At 51.1% G+C, this 18,565-nt stretch overlaps 1 protein-coding gene across 1 annotated transcript in view; it reads right to left on the minus strand.

Moving 5' to 3' along the window:
* Positions 1–326: 326 nt before the first annotated feature.
* C13H16orf95 (chromosome 13 C16orf95 homolog) overlaps positions 327–18,565 on the minus strand; it is a 45,027-nt gene continuing 26,788 nt past the window's right edge. Inside the window, exon 9 of the transcript XR_006891444.1 lies at positions 327–434. The gene's annotated coding sequence lies outside the window, so the exon portion shown is untranslated. The remainder of the gene's footprint in view (positions 435–18,565) is intronic.

The following is an 18,565-nucleotide window of genomic DNA, read 5'->3' on the forward strand; positions in this document are numbered from 1 at the left end:
CAGGCTGCTGGGGACCTTCTGACCTTCCACCTGACGGCTCCAGGTGGCACCAGATGCTGCTTGCTGTACATGCCTGCTGCTTTTGCTGCCCCAGCTTTTCCTCACTGGTCATGCAGGCAGTGCCTCTTAAACTTTAAAGTGCATGCAAATGACCTGGGGTCTGTTAAGTTGCAGGTTCTGATTCAATGGGTCCGGGGTGAGGCTGTACCTCTGTGTTTCTAAGAAATGCCCAGGGACACCACTGCTCTGGTCCATGGACCACACTTTGAATCATCAGGTAATAGACAACATACTTACAGGATCAAGTGGGGGAGCAGGAAGTCCTTCTTTCCTCAGTCACACCCTTCTCCACGCTGCCCAGGGCACAGAGGGGCTGCCTCCCTCTGCAGGCAGTGCCAGGCAGATGGCATTTGTCCCCTTGGTGCGAATCAGACCTTCAGAATTTAGAGATGGGGAAGAAGGAGGGGAAGAGAAAGAGAACAAAGAGGACAGAGAAGGGAGGAGGACCATGATGATAATGACAATGATGAGGAGTTTTAAAAACACTTAAGACAATATAAATAGTGTAATATACATGTAACTGAAATCCCAGAAGGCAAAAAAAAAAAACAGAGAGAGAACAATCTAGAAGACATATTTGAAGATATACTGGCTGAGAATTTTACAAAATTGATGAAGGTTATCAAGTCAGAAATCCAAAAAGATCAGAGGCCCCCAAGCAGGATTATTTTTTTAAACAGATCATATTCAAAATACTGAAAGACAAAGACAGATAGAAAATCTTAAAGGCAGCCGAAGAAACTAAGGAACCGATACAAGAATGACAGCAGACTTCTCATCAGAAACTATACAATCCAGAGGAGAGGGAAGCGTCATCTTTAAAGTGCGGAGAGAAAAGAATCACCGTCAACACGGAATTCTACCCCCGGGAAAGAGTGCTTTACATAAATGAAAGTGAAATGTTTTTAAATTTTCAGAAAAGCAAAATCTGAGATAATCAATTACCAGTAGATCTCTGCTAAAAGACATTAAAGTAAGTTTTTCAAGTGGAAGGAATATGAAAAACTACAGAAATTTGGATCTACACAGAGAAATGATCAGCTCTGGAAATTGTTTAAATGAAGGTAAGTATAAAAGACCTTTTAATCACTCTAAAATGTTGAGTGTCTAAAGCAAAAATAGAAGAAAATTAGGGGCTGGCCTGGTGGCGTAGTGGTTAAGTTCAGGCACTTCGGCAGCCCAGGATTCGCAGGTTCAGTTCCTGGGAGCAGACCTACACCCCGCTCATCAAGCCCTGATGTGGTGGCGTCCCACGTACAAAATAGAGGAAGACTGGCACAGATGTTACTCAGGGCCATTCTTCCTCACCAAAAAAAAAAAAAAGCAAAAGATTGTGGATTAATAGAATAAATAAAAGTAACGTATGAGAACAACAGCACAAAAGATAGGAGAATTGGAAGCAGACTATTACAAAGTTCTTACATGATACATGAAGTGATATATTATTTGAAGATAGACGGTGAAAAAGTAAAAATGTATATTCTAAACCCTAGGACAGTAAACAAAATACCACTACTGTTTAATAAAAATATAATAACTATGTATTGTGGAGTTTATGCCAGACATAGAAATAAAATGCATTACAAAAAGAGCACAAAAGTAGGGGTCAGAGGAGATTTTTACTCATATCTCTTTGACCAAACCAACCACCTCTGTCAAATGAGGAGACAGCCCGGCTCCTGGGTTAGGAAGAGCGCTGAATGAGATCACAAATGTGCGACAGTGAACCCAGTACCTGACAGGCAGCAAGTGCTCGGGAAGTGTTTGGTGAATGAATGAGTGAATGTCCAGTAGCAGGTATCCCATTCGTTATAAGACAGAGCTAGGATTTCCTCCAGAGCAGAGCCCCCCAAAAGGTTGGGCGTAGGTTCCTACACGGGGCTCACAGGGAGTGGGCCAACCGCCAACGAGCTTTGTATCTTCCAGTCCTGGTCTATAATATCATCTATAATCCATTCCACCTCCAGAAACTCGGGCCCCCTCCCAGGAGTTGTCAGTGAGGCAAACAGAGTGTAGTCAGGAACGGCAGTCAGGAAAAATAAACTTAGCTGGGGGAAGGGACAAGGAGAACCACCAACAGCTTATGTCGAGAAAAGGGCGTTTTGAATCCCCCCACATCTGTAATGCACATTTATCCCGTGATGAGCATTTGCACTTCTGCGTCTGACCTTCGGGAGACCCTAAGAAGTCTGGCTGAAGATGAATGTACAAACCACACACAAACTCGGCAGCAAACGGGCCAACAAATATTCCCCAACCTGCCCTTGACACGTGAACGTCACTCCGACTCCAGCAGATCTAACATCAGATAATACAACATCACTGTGACTCCAATAAATCTAATAGAATAACAATTTCCACTAGGCTTCGCGCCCAAATCCTAGGCTGAGAGCGGCAGATACAGCCCATGGAAAGATCTTTCAAGGGGATGTTGGTCAAGGGAATGACTCGTTCTCCACTTTGCATGGGAGGATCGGTACCCAACTCAGAGGGAGGAGCTGCCCGAGGAAAGGAGGCCGCGGGAAGCCCAGGGCACATGTGGGGAAGAGCAGTGGGCCTTTGAGGCTTGCCTGATGGACGTCTCATGCCCAGACGCCATCCGCTCCACCCACCATTTTGCTCCAGCGATTTCTGCAGCAACCGTGCACAGATGCAGCCAGCAGTACCTTGCCTCGCTGCACGGTCCATGTCTTGCTTTCTGACCAGCTTCTCGGCCACTGGCTCCAGGAGCCCGTTCCGTCACGGACATGCCGAAGATGTATCACCCTGTGACCCTGCCCTTCACCATCGGGGGGCCAGAGCCAGCGGGTAACTCTCACTCCTTCCATCTCCAGTGGACAATGTCTAGGTTCCTTCTACACCCTCCCTCAGAAAGTCCCCCACAGGTGGCATCCAGCGGCCCACTGCATGGGCTAGCAGCAGCACTGACGGGTCAGCTGGCCTCACGCCTCCTCCCCCACGAATAAGTCTACTTAACGACCAACTAACTCACAGAATTTACCAAATTTTGCAATTTATGAAAAGTTTGTTTTTATCTCTTTACAACATTTATAGCAATTTATGTTGGGTGGGGTAGTTTTAATACATTTTGAAGATTTCTGCAAAGCTTTAGGTAACTGCTTTTTATTCTGTCTCCATGATAGGGTTTTTTTTTTCCCTAAAGATTGGCAGCTGAGCTAACATCTGTTGCCAATCTTCTTTTTTTTTTCCTTCTTCTTCTTCTTCTCCCCAAAGCCCCCCAGGACATAGCTGTATATTCTAGTTGTAGGTCCTTCTGGCTGTGCTGTGTGGGACGCCGCCTCAGCACGGCTTGATGAGTGGTGCCACGTCTGCACCCTGGAAAACCCTGGGCTGCTGAAGCAGAGCGCGCAAATATAACCACTCAGTCATGCGGCCGGCCCCCACAATAGGGTTTTAAGAAGTTTGCTGGCTCCGTGAAGCTGCAACTCTCCAGCAACGGGGGAAAGGCCTAAAGGAGATGGGCAGAGAGCGGCCTGGGCTGCTGACCCCCATGGGCAGTGGGGACACAGTGAGGGGGAGCGGGAGGAGGCTCTCCGCACGCTGCCGTCCTGCCCACTACCCTCTTCGTTCGGCCCTAATGATCCTTCCAGGTTGGGAGCCTGGACTCTGGGGCGTTGCTGGGTTTAAGTATCAGCCACAATTCCTCATGGCTGTGGGGCCCTGGGCAAGTAACTCCAGTTTCCATACCCTCCTCTCTAAAAGGGGATAAACCACCACCACCCCCACCAAGGGTTACAGTGCAGGCGAACCAGGATGGCAGATGTTCCGCCCGCAGTGCAGCAAGAGGGCGACAGATGTGGCATGTTTTTATCACGGCTCCAGCCACAGATATTGCCTAGGGAGCTCCTGCAACTCTGGAGAAGCAGCTGGAAGATGGAAGATTCCTCTCCGCTAGAGACCTGCTTACTTTTCAAGAGACACTGATTTGTGCACGAACCTCCCGGCACCACCTCTACCCCAAGCACTGAGCTAAGCACCCGGAGCATAGACACACGATTCCGCCTTCTGGAGGCTTCCAGGCTGGAGGCAGCAGGAAGACAGGTACAGAGAAGGATGAGATGGGGCCCAAGGAGCAGCATCCACAAGAGAAAGGACTGTGGAAGGGAGAAGTGGAGGTGGGGAAGGCTCTCCTGGCAGAGAGGAAGGAAAGGAGGCTGTAAATAAAAACTGGTGGGCCATCCGGCTGGGCTGTGGGGCCAAGAGAGGACTCAGGGAGGTGGGTCTCACAGGTGGGAAGGGCTCAGATTGCTGAGAACTGGCCCCACCAAAAGGAAAAAGATCTATTTCTGCAAGCGATGAAGGTGTTCCTTTAAGGGTGTGGCAATTTTTCCTTTGAAACTCCAAATTTTAATTTGTGTCACTGGCACAGAAAAATGTTACCCATTTAAGGAAACAGTTTCTGAACTCCTGATTCAGGCAGAAACTCTCTTGGGCACGTGGACACCTGGCGCTCCCTACCTGTCGCCTCTGTGAAGCTGCACCCAACCGTGCTCTTGCCCCAAACCTGTCTGAATAAGTCCCACGGAACACTGTGCTTGCCAGAGCCCAGTACGGATCACTTGATCAGGTGCTGACCAGCACTGTAGGAGAAGGAGGGTGGGACCAGGCAGGAGGCCGAGAACCTCTGAGCGGCCAGGGCTTGGCGACCCCTGCCTTGCCTGGAGAACATGGCTCCTCTGCAAGGAAACCTGTAGGACAGGAATGACAATCGTGCCCTACCTCACAGGACTGTTGTAAGGAATAAGTGCGATGATCATAGGACACAGTTAATACAGTGCCTGGGGCACGGGAAGCATTCAATAAAGGGTAATTAGCTATTTTGACATCATCATCATCATCACCACCACTCTATGGCTAAGTGTGGCTGGGATGGTGGAAACACCCCATTTCATAATCCAACATTCAAATATAGGTTCCCCTCCTGGACATAGGGGCAGAATACTCAAATGTGAAACATTCTGGTGCCAGATGGCAGATACTCAGCATGCATCACCCCTCTTTGCTCCCATGCCTGGGACAGACATTGCTAGTTGATCACAGAGATCAGATATGGTCTCATTCATGTTCTTGACACACCACTCCAGGCAGACCCATCGACAGATCAGAGTTGGCTCAGAAGATGAAACGTATCTACCACGAGGCCCCACACCGTTGGAGGAAATGGGCTTAAACTACAGGAAGTAACTGGATTGCCACCTATCAGGGGCGCACGGAGTGGATTCCAGCAGGACTTCAGCTCTAGAGCCCAAGGTTTAAGAGCAAATTCCAGTTCACTCAGAAGGAGGGTGAGACGTGCCCTGTGGGATCCTGACCTGAAGACAGGAACAGAAAGAGGACTTGAGTGGAGACCCTGGTGAGATCTGAGATGCCTAGAGTTTCGATAACAGCAGGGTGTAGGTTTCCTAGTTCCGGCAATGCATGATTACATAAGGTATTAGGGGAAACTGGGCGCAGGGATGCAGGAACTCTCTGCACCATCATTGCAACTTTTCAATAAATCTAACATTATTACAAAATAAAAGCTTTACTTAAAAAACACAGTCTGATGGACACAGGAACAGCCAGGAGCTGAAACCCAGCCAGCAGCATCACCTGGAGGAGGGAGAAACTGAAACTCCCGTTCCTAGTGCTCATAGGAATATGTAACCATGACAACCACACGGTGCCCAATTTTCCAGGATCATCCCAGTTCCCATCTTCAGATATGGTATTAATATCGACAGGCATGAATCTTTCTGTGTAATTTTTGCTTTCCCTTCATGGAATTCACTTCTTTCCAAAGCAGGCAATTTATTAAATGTATGACTAAATATGATTCCATTTGAATGTCTTTTAAGATTTTTTTCTTATAAGTTCATGCACCTGGGAAAAAATATTTTGCCATTCTGTCTCAATTTGACGTTTTTTTGAGAACACGATCACAGTCTGCAGAATCTCAGCACCTCCAAGCTCTGAGGCTCTGTCCCTCCCACATTTGTGCTGTTTGTGATTTACCCCTTTGCAAAGAGACATCCCTGGGTCGAGCCCACACTCACTCGCTACCTCGCTGTGTGACCTTGGGCAAATCATTGTGCCTCTCTGGTCCTCAGTTACCTCACCTGTTAAAGGCAGGGTGAATTAAGATCATGCATGTTTTAAAAGTCTGTGGAGCAGGCAGAGAAACTGAATAGTAACTAGCATTATTGTTGGCACTCAAAAGATCTCAGTCCACTTCGATTCCCCTTTTACATCGCAGAAAAGGAAAGCATTCTGATATAGTCACTAATCACTGCGGCAGAGAAGGCTCTCTAGCTCCTTTCTTGGAAGCATCTTCTTACATAACCCTTTCCCCACCTGCTGGGTGGGCGTTAAGTGAGTGAACATCCCCAGCTCTCACTAGGTCCAAGATATTTTCCTGCAGGAACAGAACATGTGTATTAGTTATCTAGCGCTGCATAACGAATTCCCCCAAACTTAGCAGTTTAAAACAGCAAGTGTTTACTATTTCCCACAGTTTTTGAGTCAGGAATCCAGGAGCAGCTAACCTGGGTGTTGTGACTCAGAGTGTCTCCCAACGTGGTGGTCAAGCTGACGGCCAGGGCTACAGGCCTCTGAAGGCTTGACTGGGGCAGAAGGATCTGCTTCCAGGTTCCTTCATGTGGCTGTTGTGGTTTCAGCTCCTTACCATGTGGCCTCTCCAGAGGGCTGCTCATGACATGGCAGCTGGCTTCCCCAGAGCAAAGGACCCAAAAGAGAATGAGAGAGAAAGAGAGAGAGAGAGGTACCAAGATGGAAGCTGAAGACTCTTTTATGACCAAACCTTGGAGGTGATATAGTGGGTTCTATTGGTCCCAGAGATGAACCCTGGTGCAGTGTGGGAGGGGACTACACAAGGGTGTGAATTCCTGGAGGTGAGACAACAGAGCCATAGAGGCTGCCTGCCACCACCTGTCTGAGGTCTGTTCCCAAGGACACCATCTAGGAGCACAGATGGGGGCACCCACGTCTTCCTCTGATGCAGAGTCAAGTGGCTGCCATCAATTAGGACCAACAGCAGGGCCAGCAATCCTGACAAGGGTGGGAAGGCTGCGACTTGATCGTGAACGGGGGAAGTGGACACTGAGTTTCTCACTAGCTCCAAGACAACTGGCAGGTGAACACCTAAGACGTTAACACCTCCCCTCGCCCAGGGTAATTATTTCAGCTCATTAGCAGGCGTGGGCCTCGTTCATATTCCAGAGACTCAACCAAGAATCAAAGGCAGGGTGTCAGCCCTGCAGCTCGTTTCAGAGGGTCTTAAAGTTTATTTAAGAAGGAAGAATTTGGGCTTGCAGGAACAGGGGCCATCTGTGCTGGACCGGGTCGTAATCGGCTTCTCTCTCACCTGGGAAGACAGAAGCAAGAGGGAGTTTGGAAACCCTGAGCGAATTTTGTTTGGAATGGTTTGAGGGGAATGGAAAGGAAAGTCGCTATTCTAATAGGAAAGTAAATGAAGTGAGAATCTTTTTGTCTTTAATCTTTTCACTGTTTCCAGAGGTAGAAAATTAAGGCCTCTGGCTTCCTCCCAGGCAAGCCCTTGGAACTGGGCCCTCAGGGACCCCCAGGGATCTAGAAGAGTCACAGTCACTCAGGCAGTAAGGGGCAGTCCCAGGGGTCCAGCCCAGCCAGGCTCCTGCGCATTTCCCATCTGTGTTCTGAGCGGCAACAGAGCCAGAGAGCTCTACCTCAGTTTCCTCCTCTGTAAAACGGGGTGATAACAGCACCTATTTCGGAATATGTTATTATTATTATTGATGATGGCTTTGGCTACATGCGCTGAATGCTTGCTCACTCTAGGCCAGGCATTGGGATAAACATGTCACCAATGCGGTCTCATTTGACAGGTGAAGAAATGGAAGCTCAGAAAGGTGAAGTCACTGGCCTCAACCAGCTGGTTGGATGCACATAAATGACACCAGGGCTGGCAGAATGGAGTGGGCCTCAGCCTGTGATGGCTGGGTGGGTGGATAGATGGATGTGTAGACGGATAGAATGAAGGATGGATGGATAGGTGGGTGAGTAGGTGGGTGAGTGAGTGGGTGAAGGGAGGGATGGACGGATGGGTGGGTGGATAGGGGTAGGTGGATGAGTGAGTGGATGGATGGATGGCTGGGTGAGTGGGTGGGTGGATGGGTGGGTGGGTGGATAGGTGGATAGATAGATGGATGAATGGAAGAATGGAAGGATGAATGGATGGGTTGGTGGATGGGTGGAAGGATGAAGGAATGGAGGGATGGAGGGATGGATGAATGGACAGGTGGATTGATGAACAGATTAGCAAATGGAGGAATAGGACCATTGTTCTGGATGCAATGAGTCCAACTCCTTCCTGTAGGAGAAGTAATGGAAATTTCCATGCATTTGCTTTCTGCAGTCTCTGACAAATGTTACACAGGAGAGCAAGGCTTGGCTGTGAAATACCTCTTCTTCTCCTGAGGAAAACCAGCAGCTCTTTTTTCTTTCTTGCAAGTGACGCAAAACATTTCACATGGCCTCAAACAGATCTAGCACCTAAGGGTCAGGAGCTGGGGACTTCAGCAAACACATACATCATTAAAGTTCCCCTGAAATTAACGTTACCACTGTTTTTGCCCATGAATAAAGCACTAAACAAATATTGAGACTGAGACACCTCATTACCCTGGATCTTTAAGTGGCTTAGGAAGACTGCAGCTACATTTGAAGCCAATTAAGAGGCCTCACACTTGGTGTCAGAACCGCATGAGGGGCTGGCACATCCCCCAGCACATAGTAGGCACCTCGTAAAACATGTAGAACAAATCAGCAGGATCCTCCTGCCCTGGAGATTAGCCAACTCCACCACCGTGTTGTCTTGGATCCCACTCCTCAGGTCCCCTTGAATGCCTGAGACATGGACCACAGCGCTCAGAGTTGAGGACAACCGTGAGCACACAGACCAAATACTCTACACCATTGATGAATACCAATGATTCAGCTATTTGTTTTCATTTCTTTTTTTTATTGTGGTAAAATACACAAACATAAAATTTACCACCTTAGCCATTTTTACGTGCACAGTTCAGGGGTATTAAATACATGCATAATGTGGTACTACCATCACCATCCATCTCCAGAACATTTTCATTTACCCCACTGAAACGATTCAGGGTCCCTTAAGATTTCATATGACTTTTAGGATGCGTTTTTCCATTTCTGCAAAATGTGCCATTGGGATTTTCATAAGAGATAGTGTTAAATCGGATAGTATTGACATCTGAAGAATACCAAGTCTTCCAATCCGCGAACACAGAACGTCTTTCCATTGACTTGCGTCTTCTTTAACTTCTTTCAGCAATGATTGGGAGTTTTCAGTGCACATGTCTTTCACCTCCTTGGTTAGGTTTATTCCTAAGTATTTTATTTTTTTGACGATATTGTAAATGAAACTGTTTTATTAATTTCCTTTTTTGGATTGTTCACTGTTCTTGTGCAGAAATGCACCTGATTTTTATGTGTTGAGTTTGCATCCTGCTACGTTGCTGAATTCATTTATTAGTTTTAACAATTTTCTGTGAAATCTTTAGCATTTTCTACATATAAGATCACATCATCTGTGAGCAGAGATAATTTGCCTCTTCCTTTCCAATTTGGACGCCTTCCATCGCTCCTTCTTGCCTGATTGCTCTGGCTGGGACCTCCAGTGCCGATGCTGCACACGAGGGGATGAGAGTGGGCATCCTCGCCTTGTTCCTGATCTTAGAGGAAAAGCTTTCAGTCTTTCACCATTGAGTATGATGTTCACTGTGAATTTTTCACATGTGGTTTTACTATGTTGAGCTAGTTTCCTTCTATTCCCGGTTTGTTGACTGCTTTTATCGTGACCGTTATTTGATTTTGTTTAACAAATGCTTCCCTAGCACATACCTGCCAGACACCGTTGAAACTGCTTTACAATCATTAACTCACTTAATCACCACAGTAACCTCATGAGGTACGAACCGTTGTTATTTCCATTTTACAGATGGGGAAACTGAGGCACAGATAAAGCACACGCTAAGCTATGGAACCAGGATTCCATCCAGACCCTCCAGCTCAGAGTCCGCGACTCGACTGACCCGGAAGCAAAGGAGGAGCCAGCAGGTTGAATGTTTATTACACCACAGACACTTTTCACGTATCACATTATCTAGTCCTTCCTCAAATTGCAGGACACAGATATTTGTGGACCCATCTTGCCACTGTGGAAACTGAGGTGTCGGCCCTTAAGAAACTTGCCCAGGGCCACACAATTAGTGAGAGATAAAGGCTGGGTTGGAATTTAGGACGTTTAGACTGTCGAGCCACAGAGCATCCCCAACCCACCCACAAGGGGCGGCGTCCAGAGCTGCACGGTCCAAAAGGGCAGCCACTTGTGACCAGTGAGCCCTCGAAATGTGGCCAGTGCCACAAGTTGAAAGGATATTTTACACAAATTGAGTTAACTGCAAGGCACGATTGCAGTTAACTTCCCTTGTTCTTCTGCCCTTTTTTAATGTGCCTACTGCAGAACTTCGCCTTATACACGTGGCTCACATTCCACTTCTGGTAGACACTGGAGGACGGAGGGGTACACAAGGGCTAAGGACAGGCACAAAGGAGGACCTGACCCCACGTCTCCCCAGGCACTCCCTTCTCAGTAACTGTCACACGTTCTGGGTAGCTTGGGAGAAGGTGGACAGCTGGTGTCTAACTCCTCGGAGCTCCCGATGGCCCACACCAGGAAGAGCTGCTGGCTCCCTCCGATGGAGGATGCGCCCTGGGAAGGTGGCTCAGGACCGAGGGAGGCCACCGTAGAGCGTTCCCTTCGCTCACACCCGGCGCTCTCAAACCCCAATAACAAGCCTTCCCAGAGCCCAACAAGAAGTGCTGGGAGTCAACTGCAAACACAAGGTATGTGCCCTAAGCCCCAGGGGCAGGCAGACAAGGCAACTCCCATTGTCAGGAAGGCAAGGACCTCGGCAGCTCAGCACAGAAAGGGTTCCACACCAAGAGAACCAGAGTGTGGGATCCTCAGGCGGCCCTCTGGGGCTGGAGAGAGTGCCTCTAGTACATGATCACTGATGGCAGAAAGATGGCCAGGAGACAAGAAGGGCAAGGGGAGAAGAAGGGGGTAAGAGGGGGCAGGAGGAGGAAGGGGAGGAGGTGAGGGAGGAGGGGAGAAAGTGAGGAAAGGAGGGGGGGAGGGAAGGGAGGAAGTGGAGGAGGAAGTGGGGGAGGGAGGGAGGAGGTGAGGGAGGGGAAGGAGGACGTGGGGGAAAGGAGAAAGGAAGTGGGGGAGGGAGAGAGGAAGTGGGGGAGGGGAGGGGATCACTAGTTATTGAGGGCTCTCTGCCTGCCAGGCCCCTGCCAAGTGCTTGATTCGCATTATCTCGTTGAATCCTCAGGAAATGCAATGCACATGGTAATAAAATCATCCCCACTTCTCAGATGTGGAGGGGGGGCTCAGGGCGGTGACACAGCCAACCCAAGGACACACCACTAGCAGGTCGTGGGGCTGAGAGTCACCCAGTTTGTGACCTAAGAACATGTGCTCATTGCTGTGGCACATGCTGGATCACGTGGGAGCGACAGAGAGTTGTTTTAGTGACCAGGACCGTCTGGCAGCTCCAGGGAAACAGGTCTTTCTGCAGGGCGTGTGTTCTGTGAGCATCTGTGACCAGAACTCCGGGTGGAGAGAACGCCCTGTTTGCAGGTGTCCCGGGTGACCTGGAGCGGGCGGGCAGCCGGCCCCCTCCCACCTCCGTCCCTCTTCTCCACCCACACCCACGCTCCAGGTGCTTGCACCGACCTCTCCCTTCCCTCAGGCCCGTGGTTCTAACAGCCTTGCCGTCTCCCCGTGGCTCCTCAGCCCTGCCCACAGGGGGCCTGCTCCTTCCCCACCTTCCCAGCTTGGGAAATGGCAACTTCAGGTTGCCAGGTGCCTCCTCTCCTGCTCTCCCATCCCCACCAATCCATCAGCAAATTCTGTTGTCTGCATCCTCAAAACACACCAGGATCTCAGGCTCGTTCCCATCCTCCCAGCCCTTCACGGCCAGTTCTCAGCTCGGCCACCAGAGGGAGCGCATTCAAATCCAAGCTCGATCAGCTGTCAGAACAAAGCCAAAGTCCTTCCCTGGGCGTCAAGGCCTCGTGACCGGGCCTGAACCCACCTCCAGGCCTCCATTCCTGAGCACTGTCTGCTTCTCTCTGCACTCCAGCCACACAGGGCTCCTGCTGCTCCTCACACTCACTGCATGTTCACCCTCAGGGCCTTTGCACCTGCTGCCCCTCTGCCCTGCACTCTCTCCCCTAGACCTGCCCCATTCCATCCTCTGCAGAGAGGCCCCGGCTCAAACCACCACCCGTCCCTTTACTCTGCTTTGTCTTTCTTCCTAGCCCGACACCACTCAATTGAGCACTTATTCGCTTATATTTTTATTGTCTTTCAATGTTCTGCAGAGTCAGACATGATGGAGAAGAAAGCGTCTATGAAATGCACATCTCAGTCACCAATTTTGTCAATTGATGAAATTCAGAGGGATGCGAGGGTTTGTTCATAGCTTTCCCAACTCATAAGCATGAACAACTCACAGAGCACACGGGTCAGAGCATGACATGTTTCCCACCTTGCCGACTTTCCATGTTTCACACATGCCCATGTCTATGACCTCAGCCCCATGCCAGACCACACCCCAAAACAGAAACCCTCTCTTACAGCACACTGGAGCCCAAGGACATTCGAGCTAAAGATACATTGCTCTTTTGCTCTGGTGTGTTTTCTAACAGGGTGACTGGCAGTGTCAGCTGTCCTCAGCTGGAACCACGTGGGGTCCACAGCATGGGGGAAGGCCATGGACAGCCCATGCGGAGCAGAGGCAGTGCAAAGGCCAGCAACGCGTGAAGAGCTGCTCACGTCTTAATTACACACCGCTGATTAAAGTGACACAACAACGGGTTTTCCTGTCAGGCCGCAAAGACTCCAAAGAGGAGTAACGCCCAGCGCAGGCGTGGGGAGGGGGCAAACCCAAGCCCCGCCGTGTGCTGCTCACCCCACAGTGGCCTCTCAGCAACGTCTGCTCCACCTGTGTCTGTACGGAGTGCGTCCCATGCAGCCCAGAGGGACACTGAAATGTCACTGAGATGACGGACAGGACTCACAAGCACAACCAGCTCTCGTGGAAACACCCCGTGTGCATGGGGCTGTTGGGGCCGAACTTACGGAACCATCCGAGAGCATCAGGCAGGGTTCCACAGAACCCACAGCAAGACGGAAGCTGAGACATAGGCTGGGAAGTGGCAGCATTAAACGGCACCGCGTCCTCGGACAGATCCTGGTTCTGTGGCCCTTTGTGGCCCCTGTGGTCTGTGTGGTCCCTTGTGGTTCCATGTGGCCACGGGCAGCCACAACAGACCCTCGCTGGGCACCAGTCTCTTCTTCTGCAAAAACAGGATAACAATAATCTCATCTTCCAAGAATTAAATGTGAGAATCGTAAGAATTAAAGGAGGTCTCAGGGACGAAATACATAATTTAATACTTTTAAATCCGTATATCGCATGAAATAAGAATCTAGTCGCTGCTCATCAAGGGATGCTAAAGCCCTTAAGTGGGCCTTCACTGGGTCAGGCTGCCCCACCTGGGCTTAGTGGTCAGTATTTGAAGAACGGGACCACCAGGATCGGGAAGCTCCTGACAGGATGCCCCGGGGGGCACAATGCCCTGCCGAGGAAGCAGCCCTGCACGGAATATTACACCCCAACCTGTCAAACCTCTAGACCAGCAGGAGTTTACAGGAAACGCGGAACAAAGAAGAGTCACGATGCAGTGTTCACACTTTAGAAAATCTTTGCCTTTTTAAACATTTCCAGATTCATATATCTATGCTTCTATGTAAAGTGGTTTCTAGAAGGAAGGAGAGAGGGAGGAGGGAAGGAGGAGGGAAGGGGGAGGGAAGGGGGAGGGAGGACACAGCATTGCTGGGACGGGGAGGAGGGCTCAGACGGTGGAAATGGGGTAGAGGCTGACACCAGTGAAGCCACACGGGCGAGAGACTGGGATCATAATCACTTTACAGATGACCTGCCTGACCCTGGCAGGGCACCCTGGAGCCTGGCGCCCCCAACCCCCACAAAGCCCATGCCGTTGGCAATGGAAGGGGCAAACCCAGGCAGCTGGGACCATGTCAGCCCAGCCGCCCACCCCCACCCCCAGCCCCAGCTCCCCACCTGGGAGCAGGGAGCTGGATGTCCTGAAATTTCTGGAATTTCCCCCCTTCAAATGTGGGATGTCTGGAAAGGATGCACTTGCCCGGCCGGTGCTGAGACAACAAAATTCCCCAAACTCTGGAATGCAGACTTGGCCTCCTTCGGAATTCCACCACCTTCCACTGCTCATGGATCAACCTGAGGTTTGTTATTTTAACATAAAAACGGTGCCTTTGAACAGGGCTGCTCTCTTGGAAATGGCAAAAGTGAAAACAGGAACTTTCCAATCACTCTGGTGGGCTCCCAGAGCCCCCAGTGGGTCACCCACCAGAGAAAACAGTGGATACCCAAAATCAACAGGTGCTTAGGAGACACCTACTGTGTGCCAAGCACAGTGAGGGCTGTTAGGACAACAGTGAAAAATCCATGACACTCACACCCCTGAGCCCCAGCCTGGGCCTGTGGCAGGCATCATTAATTGATTGCAGAGCTTTTTCCTCAAGGGCCCCCATGAGCTTTAGTCTTCCCCACAGTGCCCAGGCAGCACAACCGACTCCACGTGAACTAAAACCCACTGGCCATTCCTCTAACAGGGAGGCTTGGAAAGGATCAAGGACACGGTGTCTCAGGGAGCTCAGCCCATAGTGAAGTGAGAGGAGGCACCTGGAGACAAGGAGGTTATCGAGTGGAAGGTGACTGGTTGGGACATGAGAGAGCTGAGTTCAGGTCTTGCATCTGCCACTTGCTTGCTATGTGGCTTTGGATGTATCATTGCCCTCTCTGGACCTTAACATCCCCATCTACAAATGAAGTGGTTGACTAGGTGTCCCCACGGCCCCTCCCAGCTCCTGGGTCTCAGAGCATGGGTAACTGAAGAGCTCTTTGAGGGTGGAGCCGGCCAGGACGCCCACCCAGGACTGGCACTGGGCTGGGCCGGGCAGACTCTCCAGGTGGCCACGGTGGCCTGGCCAAGCCGCTGGGGCTCTCACCTGCTCCCAGGTAAGACGCAATGTGGGGCCAGCCCAGGTCAGCCCATAGGTCCCAGGAAGCCAGACAAGGCACGAGTCCAGCTCATCCCAGGAAGCAGGACAGAGACTTGAGCAGGCACAGGACGGGGTTACGGGGAGGTGGTGCATCTGGTGCCCACAAGACCCCCCCCCCAAGTCCCTCAAATGCAAATTGACACCCCCTCCCGAGGCCACACAAGTGCCCAGCTCCTGGCCACCTGGCCCAGTCAACGGGTCACTTCCACAGACAAGAGTGGAAGCTGGAGCTCTGGAATCCACTCACTCTCGCACTCTTGCATTCAACACAGCCGCTATTGAGTGCCTACTGTGTACCAAGCTCTGCGCTGAGCATCAGACGTACAAGGTGCTAACTTAGTGAACTTGGTCTAGTCGGCGGAGATGGACCATCCCAGCAAACAGTAAACAGAGACAACTGTAGCAGGCCCCAAGTCTATGACAGGGATACGAAGAGAACACCGGGCCCAGGCAAGGATCGAGCCGGGAGATCCCCTCGAGCCTCCCCGGGCCGCAGCCCAGCACAGTGTGCTTACATGCTCAGTGTGTGTGGAACGGGTTTATTATGGGCGGTAAAGTTCACGGATAGGGACTTCTTAGAATTGGGACCCACATGGCCACATTAAGAGAAGCAGGGTCAGAAAATGCGGTTTTGAATCCCAGCTCTGCCACTTACAGCTGTGTAACGGAAAACAAGTTACTCAATCTCTCTGAGCTTGAGGCTTCTCGTGTGAAATGGATCTAAGGGCAATACTTCCCTCCCGCCTGGCGGTACACAGGAAACAAATGGGAGGTGGCGCGGCTTGCTTACCAAATCCTGGCTCTGCTTCTTACCAGCTGTGTGAACGAAAACAAGTTCCTTAACTTCTCTGAGGATCAGTTTCCCCATCTTTAAAGGAGGCATGTGAAATGGTTGCCTCATTGGGCAGCTGTCAAGATTAAACTGTGCAGAGACTTGCCCAGCATCCAGTCTCCCGTCTCCTTAGTAACAGAGCCCAGTGTGAAGCACGAGCATCACTGTCTGATATACGGTCTGCGCTCCCAGCCTCCCTCACAGGAGGTACAGCCAGAAGAGGTTCTGGCTTAGAGTGTAAGAACCTTCCAGAAGATTCACATAAGTGAATATGCTGTGCAAGACTTTGGGGAGGGCTACTTCAAGGGAGCTGTGGTCGGCAGAATAATGGCCCCTAAAGATGCCCACGGCCTCATCTCTGACATATGTGGGGGAAAGATGGCTGTTGAACAAGTAATGAATAGCAAAGCAGACAAACTGTTGAGTTCGGTGGGAAAAAAACAACCTTGACCCAGAAACACTTGTCGCTTACAGGACGGTCACAGCCCTGGGTGGCTTGGATGCTAGTTCTCCAGCCTGTGTGATTTCCAAAGCCTGGCCACTGTTTACTTCCTCGGCCAAAGGTCGAGAGCGGCAGCACTTGGAGCCACGTGTCAGCCTGAAACCCACCGCAGCTCCGGCAGCTTTGGAGGGATCCAAGACTGCTTCCTCTCAGACACGCAGTTCTTGGCTGGCGCGCGCCTGGTTGCCGCCAAGGATGAAAGCACCATTAACCTCCGTGATCTCCCGGCTAACCGTGTGGGCGGGTGGAGAGCTCACAGCTGCTCGAGCAGCAGCCGTTCAGGGGCGAGCTGACGGCTCTCAGAGGACGGGAAAGCCCGTCACCCCACACCCGAAACAACCAGCGGGGGCCACTCTGTCCAGGGCTAAGAGACACTCATCCAATACGGGAATCGCATCAGGAAGATGCTGACCGATGTTCTGGACGCCAGGGGAAGCAGGTTTACTGCGAAGGGACCAGTTCTTGATTGGCTGTGAAGGACTTTTCCTGGAAGGAGAATTTAGGGGACTTCCCAGAAGTTGAAAGAAACTCTCTTGCAGGATCCTTTCTAGTCCTAGGAGTCCAACGCTGACCAATAGTTTGGGGGTCCTCGTGTGCACTCTCAAAAGCCAGACATTTTAAACCACTGTTAGCCCCAAAAGGATCTTGTGCACCACCCCTCCCCCAGGAATTGTTCTTCCCTCTGCCCGAACCTTCCCCCTGCCTGCTGCATCCTTCTGTTCTCCACTTCAACCTGCCGACTACAGGAACCCTTGCAAGACCCCGCCCCTAGGATGTGTCCCATTGTCCCCCACACTCCCTATGCTCCAAATGCTTCCCCCAAGTACTGGAATGCCATTGTCCTGTCTCTGCTCATCACCCACCAACACTGAGGACAGAGGTCTGAGCCAGGGCCACATCTGGGACAGGGACGAGGGGACGGGCCAGAGCCTCGGCAGGGGTGGGTGCTGGGGGGCATACCCCCATCGATGAATGTCGAGGTGCTTCTCAGTTTCGTTCTGAGTTGCATGCAGCTGCTTTCATGCATGGCAGCGGCTTGGCCACATTCTCAGCGTAATTTTTCCAAGGATGGTTTTCCTCCAGTGGCTGGTGTCCTTGGGCCCTGAGCGGGCAGCATACAGGCTTCTTCTCAGAAAACCAGAGACACCACTTCCCCCAAGACAAGGCCTGGTTGGAACGGCCTCCAGGTCCCCAAGGTCCCCAGGAGCTGACCTGGCTCTGCGTGGTGTGGGCGAGGTGGCAGGTGGCCTCCCTCTCAGGGCCTAGGTCTCCACACCTGCACGAGGGGTGAGTGACTGGTCCCCCCGCCTGGCAGGCCATTGTGAGCCTTCAGCATGCCTGGGCCCTACTCTGCGCTCAGGACGAAGACGGGCCACCAGGGAGCCCACTGCCCTCACCCTCACAGCAGTAACAAGATTTAGGAAGACGAGAAGCAGATCAGCATGTCTAAAGCAAACACTGTAACCAAGCTCAGGGAACCTTCTGGAAAGCCATGAAGCCTTGGGTCCCAGGGTGCTGTCAGCTGGCCGAGGACTCACTGAAGGCAGCAGCCACAGGGCTACACCTGCACCGTCCGGTACGCTAGCCACTGGGCACATGTGGCTATTTAAAGTTAAATTTAAGGGAATAAATAGTAAAAGTCAGGTCTTCAGTCGCAGTGGCCACATTGCAAGTGCTCAATAGCCATATGTGGCTTGAGACTCCTGTATCGAATCCTGCTGATCTAGAATATTCCATCATTGCAGAAAGTTCTGTTGGATGGGGCTGGGCTGGATGGTGATTGCTCAGTAAATGGTATGAGATAGAGGGATGGAAGAGGCGAGGAAGAGGAGAAGAAAAGAGGAAGGAGGGAGGAGGCAGGGGAGAGAGGAGGGGGGAGGGGAGGAGGCGGGGGAGAGAGGAGGGA

Source organism: Equus quagga, chromosome 13 (assembly GCF_021613505.1).
Source record: "Equus quagga isolate Etosha38 chromosome 13, UCLA_HA_Equagga_1.0, whole genome shotgun sequence".
NCBI classification, from domain to species: Eukaryota; Metazoa; Chordata; class Mammalia; order Perissodactyla; family Equidae; genus Equus; species Equus quagga.